Source organism: Macrotis lagotis, chromosome 3, assembly GCF_037893015.1.
Source record: "Macrotis lagotis isolate mMagLag1 chromosome 3, bilby.v1.9.chrom.fasta, whole genome shotgun sequence".
In the NCBI taxonomy this organism is placed as follows: Eukaryota; Metazoa; Chordata; class Mammalia; order Peramelemorphia; family Peramelidae; genus Macrotis; species Macrotis lagotis.
In genome coordinates, this window is record NC_133660.1 from 123281992 (window position 1) to 123290969 (window position 8978).

Genomic DNA, 8978 nt, shown 5'->3' on the forward strand with positions numbered 1-8978 from the left:
TATATAAACTGATAGAAAATTATTTATTCTCAGGCCATACTTACATAGAAGATTATAATTGCAAACAATTTCAAAGAAAGTGTAACTTGGGAAGTTTCTGTGATTATGTTAGGTCCCAGTAGGTCCAAGTAGATGCTGAATGACTTTTTTAGGATCCAAGTTAGACTAGATAAACTCTTCTACTCTGAAGAGTCATTGATTCTATTACTCTAATGGTATATTACAATTGGTTACTTAGAATATATTTTGTTTGTCAAATTTCCACAGGATTGAAATGTTCTAGTTACCAGAAGATCAAAAATAAGTTCAGTGTATGTAATATTGCCCCAAATGCCTTTTTGAAAGTTTCCATTCATTAAGCTAGCAAAAATGTTTATGTGTTCTCTTGAAAAAGAGAAAACAATTACTTCAAAATAGACATTTTCCTATTTTAAAAGAGTAACTGGCTCTACATATATACACATTTACAAAGCCAAAATTACAGAAAAAGAGGGTCCTCAGGAGAATACACTTTCTCCCCAACACTTTATAAACTATACTTTTAGAAGAAGTCATAATCATTAAGTCCCAAAACTAGCTGCTTCTAAGCTTGACATAATGTTGCATGTGTTTTCTCTCCACTGCTTGGCATGAATAGTTAGTTGCCTCCTCCTTCAGTAACTATCATCTCACCATAGTTTTTTGGTTTTTGGTCAATTGATGTTTCACCTTCTGTTTCACCAGTTTCAGAGGAATTGTGGAACAACCTACAAAATTGCTAAAAGAAGTAACACTCTCAGTTCTTATTCTATGTTCATTAATTTGTTCCAAGTTTTCATCCCTGAAAGGCATGAGTTCTTTGTTTAATGCTGACAAGTTAACCAGATCAGGGCATTCATCTTCATATTCCTGAGAATCAGCAAAAATTTCTCTTTCATACATTTGATCCTCTGAGTTGGTGATATTTTCAGTACTGTTTTCCTCTTCTTGAAAATCAGTTGCAGAATGTTTTATGCAACTTCTCTTTTTTCCATCAACAATCTCTCCCTGAATTTCTCCTAATGAATAACTGAATTCATTTACTTCAAAATCATGCATGATACACATCCTTGAACAGTACATCTGTATTCCTTTGTACTAGATCTTCAGAAGTGTTCATTTTACACTCATCATCTGATTTATCTATGAAGCTTCTTTCATTTTCCAACTTAGTCATTTTTACCCTCTCTGACAGTTTTTCAAATGATAAAGGACATTGAAATCTTTTATCTGTATCAAGACTGTCAATTCATCAATTTCCTACATTTTCTTTGTATATTCACTGGAAGAAATTTCTGCATCAAGAAAGTCTTCCCTCATGATATCTCCAAAGGTTGGATAAAATTCATGCTCATAACTGAAATATCTTATGAAGAAATCTCTATTGCCTTTAACATTTCTGGCAATACCATTTGGCTTTTGGATGAGATGTTGAAACCATTTGTGCAAAGTCAATCATGATTTTCTGGTCATCTTTAGCCAAAATTAGATTGAATTCATTGAAATCACCATGAATTAGTCCATGATTGGCAAGTTTAATAGTTAGTTCAACAGTTTCATTTTATATTGCAGCAAGATCTTCATTGGTGGATCTGGCCCACAGAATAACCATCTATGAGTTCTATAACTGCTGCATATCAATTAGAATTGATTAGTTTTGGAACTGAAAATTTCACAGAACGCCTTCATAAAGTTATGACATCTTCTGTCTGTGCTTGTGATGTTCACATTTGTTTTTCAAATTACAAATGAACTCTTTCCTAGTCTGTGAAGTTTTTATTGAAAACTGTTTCTCAGGGGCAGCTAGGTGGTGCAGTGGATAGTATATTGTCCCTGGAGTCAGGAATACCTGAGTTCAAATCCGACCTCAGACACTTAATAATTACCTAGCTGTGTGGCCTTGGGCAAGCCACTTAACCCCATTGCCTTGCAAAAAAACTACAAAAAAAAAAAAAAAGAAAACTATTTCTCCTCTTTGTTTATAACAACGTAAATATTCAATTCTTTGTCAACACCTATCTGATTTCCAAGAGAGTCAACCATTTTTCTTGAAAGTGCTTTCGAAAAGAAGCAATCATAACCCTCATTTGTCAATTGATAACCTTGGATGGTTTAAGTTCATTCATTAGCTAAGAGTTTATATTTTACCAGTTTTCTCAAAATCTTATCGCAACCATCAGGTTTAAGGCTGGCAATGCAGGCAACCACACTACAAGGTTTCAACTTCTACCAGAACCATGAAGGCATTTCTCAGGCAGCAGAGTCAGATCACGATCACCTTCCCAGAAGCATGGCTGCTTCAAGAGACAACCAATGCCAATGATCCTGTCTTTAATCAAGAATATTGTGTCAGTGAGTACTTCCTGCAAATGGGGGGGGGGGGCAATGTCTTCTCCACAGATAGCAGCAAAGCAATTGGTGGCATCAACCTGGAAGTGATTAATTTGATTTGCGACTCTAGTCATAGAATAAAGGGATAAAATTCCAATCAAAAAAATTAGTAAATTGGACCCCTTGTACACTTTGTACTCCGAGATTCTGGCAAGCCAAAAAAAGCATCTCTAGAAGGAAAAGGAGTAAATTGCTAGTGAGGTGAGGAAGGGAAAAGGGAAGAGGAAGTGTATATAAAAGAATAAATTTCAAATTTGACTATTTTAGTAAATGTTTCAGATGTGATATTTTTGGATCAAATAAAAATGTTTGTAAAGCACTTTGCAAATGTTAAAGCACCATACAGGAGAGGGAACTGGGCCTGGAGTCAGGAAAACTTTAGTTAAAAATTCAACTTCAGTTATTTCCTAGATGTGCAATACTGACTTCTTTGTCTGCCTCATTTCCTCATCTATAAATATAATACACCTCACAAGATTGTTGTGAGGCTCAAGTGACAAAATATTTGTAAAGTTCGCTCTTGTTATTCAATTGTGTCTGATTCTTTGTGATCCCATTTGGGGCTTTTTTGCTAAAGATACTGGAGTGGTTTGCCATTTCCTTTTTCAGATCATTTTGTGGATGAGGAAACTGAGGCAAACAGAGTTAAATGATTTGCCTAGGGTCACACAGGATTAATTTAATCAGGATTTGAAATCAGGTCTTTCTGACTCCAAGCACTGAATCTACTATGTCATCTAATTGCCTCAAATTATATGAAGTAGACACTTAATAAATGCTTATGTCCCCTAGCACCATCACAAAAAAAAAAATCTTAGGGCAGTTTTAAACTTTAATGTTTAAAACTGTCCTCAGACTTTTGGTATCACCTGCATAAATGTAAAACGTTATTTTTTCACAATTATCTCCTTCCTCCCACTTTTTATGGGATTCAGAGAGAGGTGATCGTAGAATAGGTTGCTATCCCACTGATATTCTTTTGTAATTAATTTTCTGCCAACTATTACACAGAAGGATGAAATAAATTGCTTTTTGTATTTTAATGTTAGCTCTTCTATAGACATACTGAAAAGCTTTCTAGGGAAGCTAGGTGGCACAGTGGAGAGTCAGGAGTCAGGAGGACTGGAGTTCGAATTCAGCCCCAGACACTTGATTCTTCCTAGCTGTATGACCTTGGGCAAGTCACTTAACCCTGATTGCCTCACGTCCAGGGCCATCTCCAGTCATCCTGATTCATCTCTGGCCACCGGTCCCAGATGACTCTGGAGAAGAGACTCAAATCCAAATCATGTGCTTGTCGAGACATCACCTCCCTGATACCATGATCTTCTTCAAAAATGAAGGACAAACATTAAATATTAATCCTGAAAAGCTTTCTAGTAGCAGACAGGATGGCTTGTACTTCATTCTGTGGCCACATGGTTTTAATCTCTTAATAAATGCTTGTACTGTGCCTTGAAATGCCAGACACTATTTTGAACTTGAGGATACAAAAACAGGCAAAAATTCAGTCCCTGTCCTCAAAGAGCTTATATTCTAATGAGGAAGACAATACATAAATGGGTTCTGAAAAGTGGGGGGGGGGAGGTAGGGAGAAGGAATCATGCCAACCTATGATTGAGAAGTCTGGAAAGAAAAAGAAGGACTAGGAGGTAAATGAAGGATGACTGGACTGGTTCATCTCATGGATGGAGTCCACTTGGAAGGACCTCACCAAAGAGAGGATGATATGGAGTGGAGGGATGTCCTAAGGTAAGCAGGCACTAAGTCATGGCATGAGAATCTGGAGAGTCAGAAGTACAGCTGGGAGAGGAATGAAGAAAATCAGCCAGATAGTATACTGATCCATAAAAGTTTAGGAGTAGCATTTTTCATAGATGTTGGTATACCAAATGTGGTATAATCTCAACACTAACTACCTGGAATGAAAAATCTTCAAAATATAGTGATTTGGATGTAGAGATTAAAACTAAATCCACAGCATCATTACAGGTAGAACTATTGACCAAGGCCAGGCATGTCAAGTCATAGTACAAGCATTTATTAAGCACAGTTCATTTGTTGAATTTCTGAGGATGGTTGGTGTTTGTACTTCAATTAACAAGGATTTATTGTCTGTTAGTTTATAAAAAATAGCAGTCTTCTCATGTATAATTCTAGCCACCTGATCATGCCTTTTTAGGAATTTAATAGACAAAGTATTCTTAACCTTTTTGTGTCATAGAACCCTCTGTCAATCTAGTGAAGCCTAGCAAACATTTTTCAGAAGAATGTTTTAAAATACATAAAATAAGATACATAGAATGACAAAGGAAACCAATTATTTTGAAATATAGTTATTAAAGTATTTCTTAAAAAATAAAAAGTCATGGACATTATGAACCCATGTAGTAGATGAGAAATTTTTGCCATGCAGTGAGTGAAAAGTTCCGCAATTCCCATATCTTCATTAGAGAACCTGTTTTGATCAGTAAATCCAACATCTTTAAACATAATCTTTCCATAATTTCTGGTGGTAGTGGTTTGATCCTTCATTGTTATTTTAAATCATTGTATTTCTATATGTAGCTTTTATAAACTCTGAAGATTATTAATCCAACTCTCACTTGTACAGAATCAGGTCTCAGCAAATCTATATCCCCCTTAATGTTCTAGGGCATCACCCTCATGGTCAAAGTAATTTTTCTCTAAGGCTGTCAGTTCAAGCCTCCATTCTAGTGTGTTCTACCCCAATATCAATCACCAGTTACAGTTAGTACCTATCTTAAATCAACAGTACCCTTTAGTGATTAGTAACCCAATTGCATTTAATCACTAGTTTTTTAGTAGAAGTTAGAGCAAGGATTAAAGTACAAATGTCTCAACATAATATGGGTTTTGTTGGACATATTTAGGATTCATTGCCATTGATTTTACCATGTTAAATAGTAGATAGTAAGACTGGTATTGTCTTTATGTTTCTTGCTCAAAATGTGTTCTGACAAACTTAGTTTTTCATAAACTTTCCATTTATCCACAATGATATGATAATACAATATTATTATAGGAATCCTTAGGAAAAAAAGTATGTTTATCTTCCTTTCTATGACACACACACACATATATATGCATATTTATTTCTAGAAAACTTTGTGTGATCTAAATTGTCACATTTAAATGTCAACAATTTAAAGGAATGTCATAGTATATTCTTTTCATTTTCTTTTTTACCTTTTTCTTTCTTTCTTTACTTCCTTCTTTCTGCTTTTCTTTTTTTCTAGTTGAAAAAGTTAAAACATTGTCCTAGTTCTTCACTTACCGCACTGAGGAAGACTGCTCTGATGTCAATGATGGTTTCTTGATAAATCTTGAATTTCTTCTTAGGTTGCCCCAATAGTATCACATTGATTCATGGGCAATTCCATGAATTCCATCAATGTATGGCCTTTAAAGGCCATGGATTAGGGAGGAGAGCAGAAAAATTAGATATCATCAATCCCCAGGCAAAGTCCTCATCAGTGATAAAGAGATAAGATGGTTCTTTGACTTTAATAGGAGTGGGGTATGAGATTATGACTAAGGCTGTGGAAACTTCAGCCTTGAATGAGGACATCAACCCTACTATTTCAACCTGTGGGACAAGTTAGCAGCAACAAAAAGCAGAATGTTGGAAAAGTAGGTCATTGATAAATCTGTAAAAATAACAGATGAGATGATCTGCATTGAAAATTTTTTTGGACATTTTGGCCAAAAAGGTACATTTGGAAAAAATAGAAGTATCTGGAAAATTCTGATCTGATTTAATGATCATCTCACATCTCTAATATCTCCTGTTTCTTTGCCATTATGGCATTGGTCTCAGGCTACCTTTGGTCTTTCCAGCCTTTAAACTGGTCCTTGCCATCTGCATCATATACTATTTCATCATGATAAGGATATTAACTATCTACAACTCATTTGAGAAAAGTATTTTCTTTGAAGGGCATAGAAAAAAATACATTAGGAATGAATCCTGATGGTGTTTGGCAAGCTCTCTCGGTCTTAAACAATATGATGACAACTACACTCTGAAAGTGACTTTCACCAGCTAGTGAAGAAAGCAACAGAAGAAACTGGAGTTTACTGCTAAGTTTTTGGACAAGAATGGTATGCTGGTCATAGTAGTCTATGAACCTTCAGTTTCCAAGCACCACTACAATGGAGAATGGAGTGGGGAATAAAATAACCACTTCAAGGAACAACTAACTTTTCTGTTGGAATCATACTAACCATGGAAACAAAAGACATTTTCACACACACACACACACACACACACACACACACACACACACACACACAAAACACACACAAAGCAACCACCTTGTGAACAAAAAAATCTAAAATAGAAAAAAATAAAGAATTTTTCTTAAGTATCTAATATTTTTTTAAAGAAATTCTATCCCTTCTTGAATCAATAAGATTTCTCAAAGCAGAACCAAGAGTTAAGAGTAGTAGTCACACTTGTCTGTATGCTGCATAACTTTAAACTGTCATTTTGGTCATTCCCTGACCTCTATGATTGGATAAAAAGATTTTTGACTTATGAAGGAACTTGAGACAGAGTTTTTGCTTCAAGCTTTATAGACTTCCTCTTTTGTACCTGACAGTACTTTATACTACATAGCTTCCTGCCATGATCACCTCTTTTTTAATTTTTTAACCTATATCCCACAATGCTGACTTTGTTGTAACTATCCATCTTTTCTTTAGCCCTTTAAGGATTCCACGCAAAACCTTTGGGTATAGTAGTTTCTGTTTGCAGACCTACTTTCTAAAAATTTTGTGTTTATTTGATTCAATTGTGAGGTGACTTCAAAAAAAATATTATATAATACCTATCACTTTAATTTGTTGAAAACAGACTAGGAAGCAGAAAAGGCCTCCGCGTTTTGTACATATAACTTTTCAATTCAACCAATGGCATTTTTAGTTCTCTTAAGATCATTCATGAATCCCTCCCTCTATATCTGCCACTCTTCCCTCTTACATAGCTTAATTTCCCTTCTGTGAGACTTATTAATAACCACTGTTATCTAAATAAAATTTTCCATTTTTGAAAATTGAAAATTTCCATTTTTTCAATTTGTTCAAGACAGTACTGATATAAAAGAGAAAAAAAATGTTTTACAATGAAAGTACTCACAAGAAGATTTACAGGTAAGAGAAACTGAAAAAGTTAGAGGAATCTATATAGTTTTTTAAATTTTTTTTCTATCATTATAAAGTAGACTTTAGAGCCTAAAATCCCTTAGGGTTAATGGTAATAGCTGATTGTCTGTCTTAGATGTTAAGTACCTAGCGGGCAGAAGATAGCATATCTATAAAAATCTAGGTAAACTATTCCATGAAGATAGATCCTTTTAATAAATGCTTTAGACTTAGAACTCTAAGATGACTAAAGGGGGAAAAATAGAAAGCAAACTCTTCAAATTCACAAATGACACAAAGCTGGGAGGCTGTGGATGACATCAGAATCCAAAAGAATTTTAACAGGCTAGAACATTTGGCTGAATAAAATTAGGTGAAATCCTAAAGGAATAAATGTAAAAGTACTTGCAGGTAGATTTAAAAAACAAAGTCAAAAACAGCTCTACTAGATGAGTGTAGGGTAGGAGTGCTGTTGCCTATGAAAGTTACATGTATGTATGTATGTCTAGATATAAGCCACAAGGAGGTGTTAATAGAGTCTCTTCTACTCCTCTCTAGGGAAGGTTTTGATTTATGCCAGAGGGGAACAACAGAATGAAACCACAAGGCTGATCTGCATGGTTCTCCTCAGAGAAGGAATAAAAGACTAGAATTATGTCTATCTGCCCAAAAGAATTTAAGGAAGTAATTTTTATTTTTCAAGCCACATTTTTTAGTCACTCTTCCATAATGGAAAAGGAGTTTCCCAAACTATATCCAAGGGTTGGATTTCTTTTCCACCAAATGCCACTTACACAAAAGACCATCACACATGGTGAATAATGAATAAGCCCATTTATCCAAACCAAAGAAAATGGAAATCAGAGAAGTTATACAGATTAGAATATACCAGACAATGCACAGTATGAATGAACTCTCCCACTGGGAGTAAAGTATCTCAGCTCAACTTAGAGAATCCCTAAGCTCACCCTGCAGGAAATTCCCTGAAGCCTCTAGTTCAGTAAACTGGAAACAGCAATATGCTCAAGGTACCAGCTCTTCTATATGCTGGCTTCTTCCCAGAATCTTTCTCTCCCTCCAGGGCTGATGAAAGCTTAGAGCAGAGTGAGACCTCTCTTGAAAGTGGAGGACAAGGTGGGGGGGAAAGGAAGAAAAACTTTCCTTCCCAAGGCAAGAAGCATCAAATAATCATTCTTTCTATCAAAGTATATTTGTTGTTCAATCTTTTTAATCATGTCTGTCTCTTTGTGACCCCCATCTGGGATATTCTTGGCAAAGATACTAGAGTATGTTGACATTTCCTTCTCTAGTTTATTTTACAGGTGAGGAAACTGAGACAAATAGGGTTAAATGACTTTCCTAAGGTCTTACAACTAATAAAAGTTTGAAGCTGGATTTGAGCT

At 35.2% G+C, this 8978-nt stretch overlaps 2 pseudogenes; one reads left to right on the plus strand and one right to left on the minus strand.

Annotated features, from left to right (window-relative positions):
- Window positions 1-560: 560 nt before the first annotated feature.
- Window positions 561-4944, minus strand: LOC141519196 (serine/threonine-protein kinase RIO2 pseudogene; annotated as a pseudogene).
- Window positions 4945-6104: 1160 nt separating this feature from the next.
- On the plus strand, window positions 6105-6608 carry LOC141519197 (signal peptidase complex subunit 2 pseudogene; annotated as a pseudogene).
- The last annotated feature ends 2370 nt before the right edge of the window (window positions 6609-8978 follow it).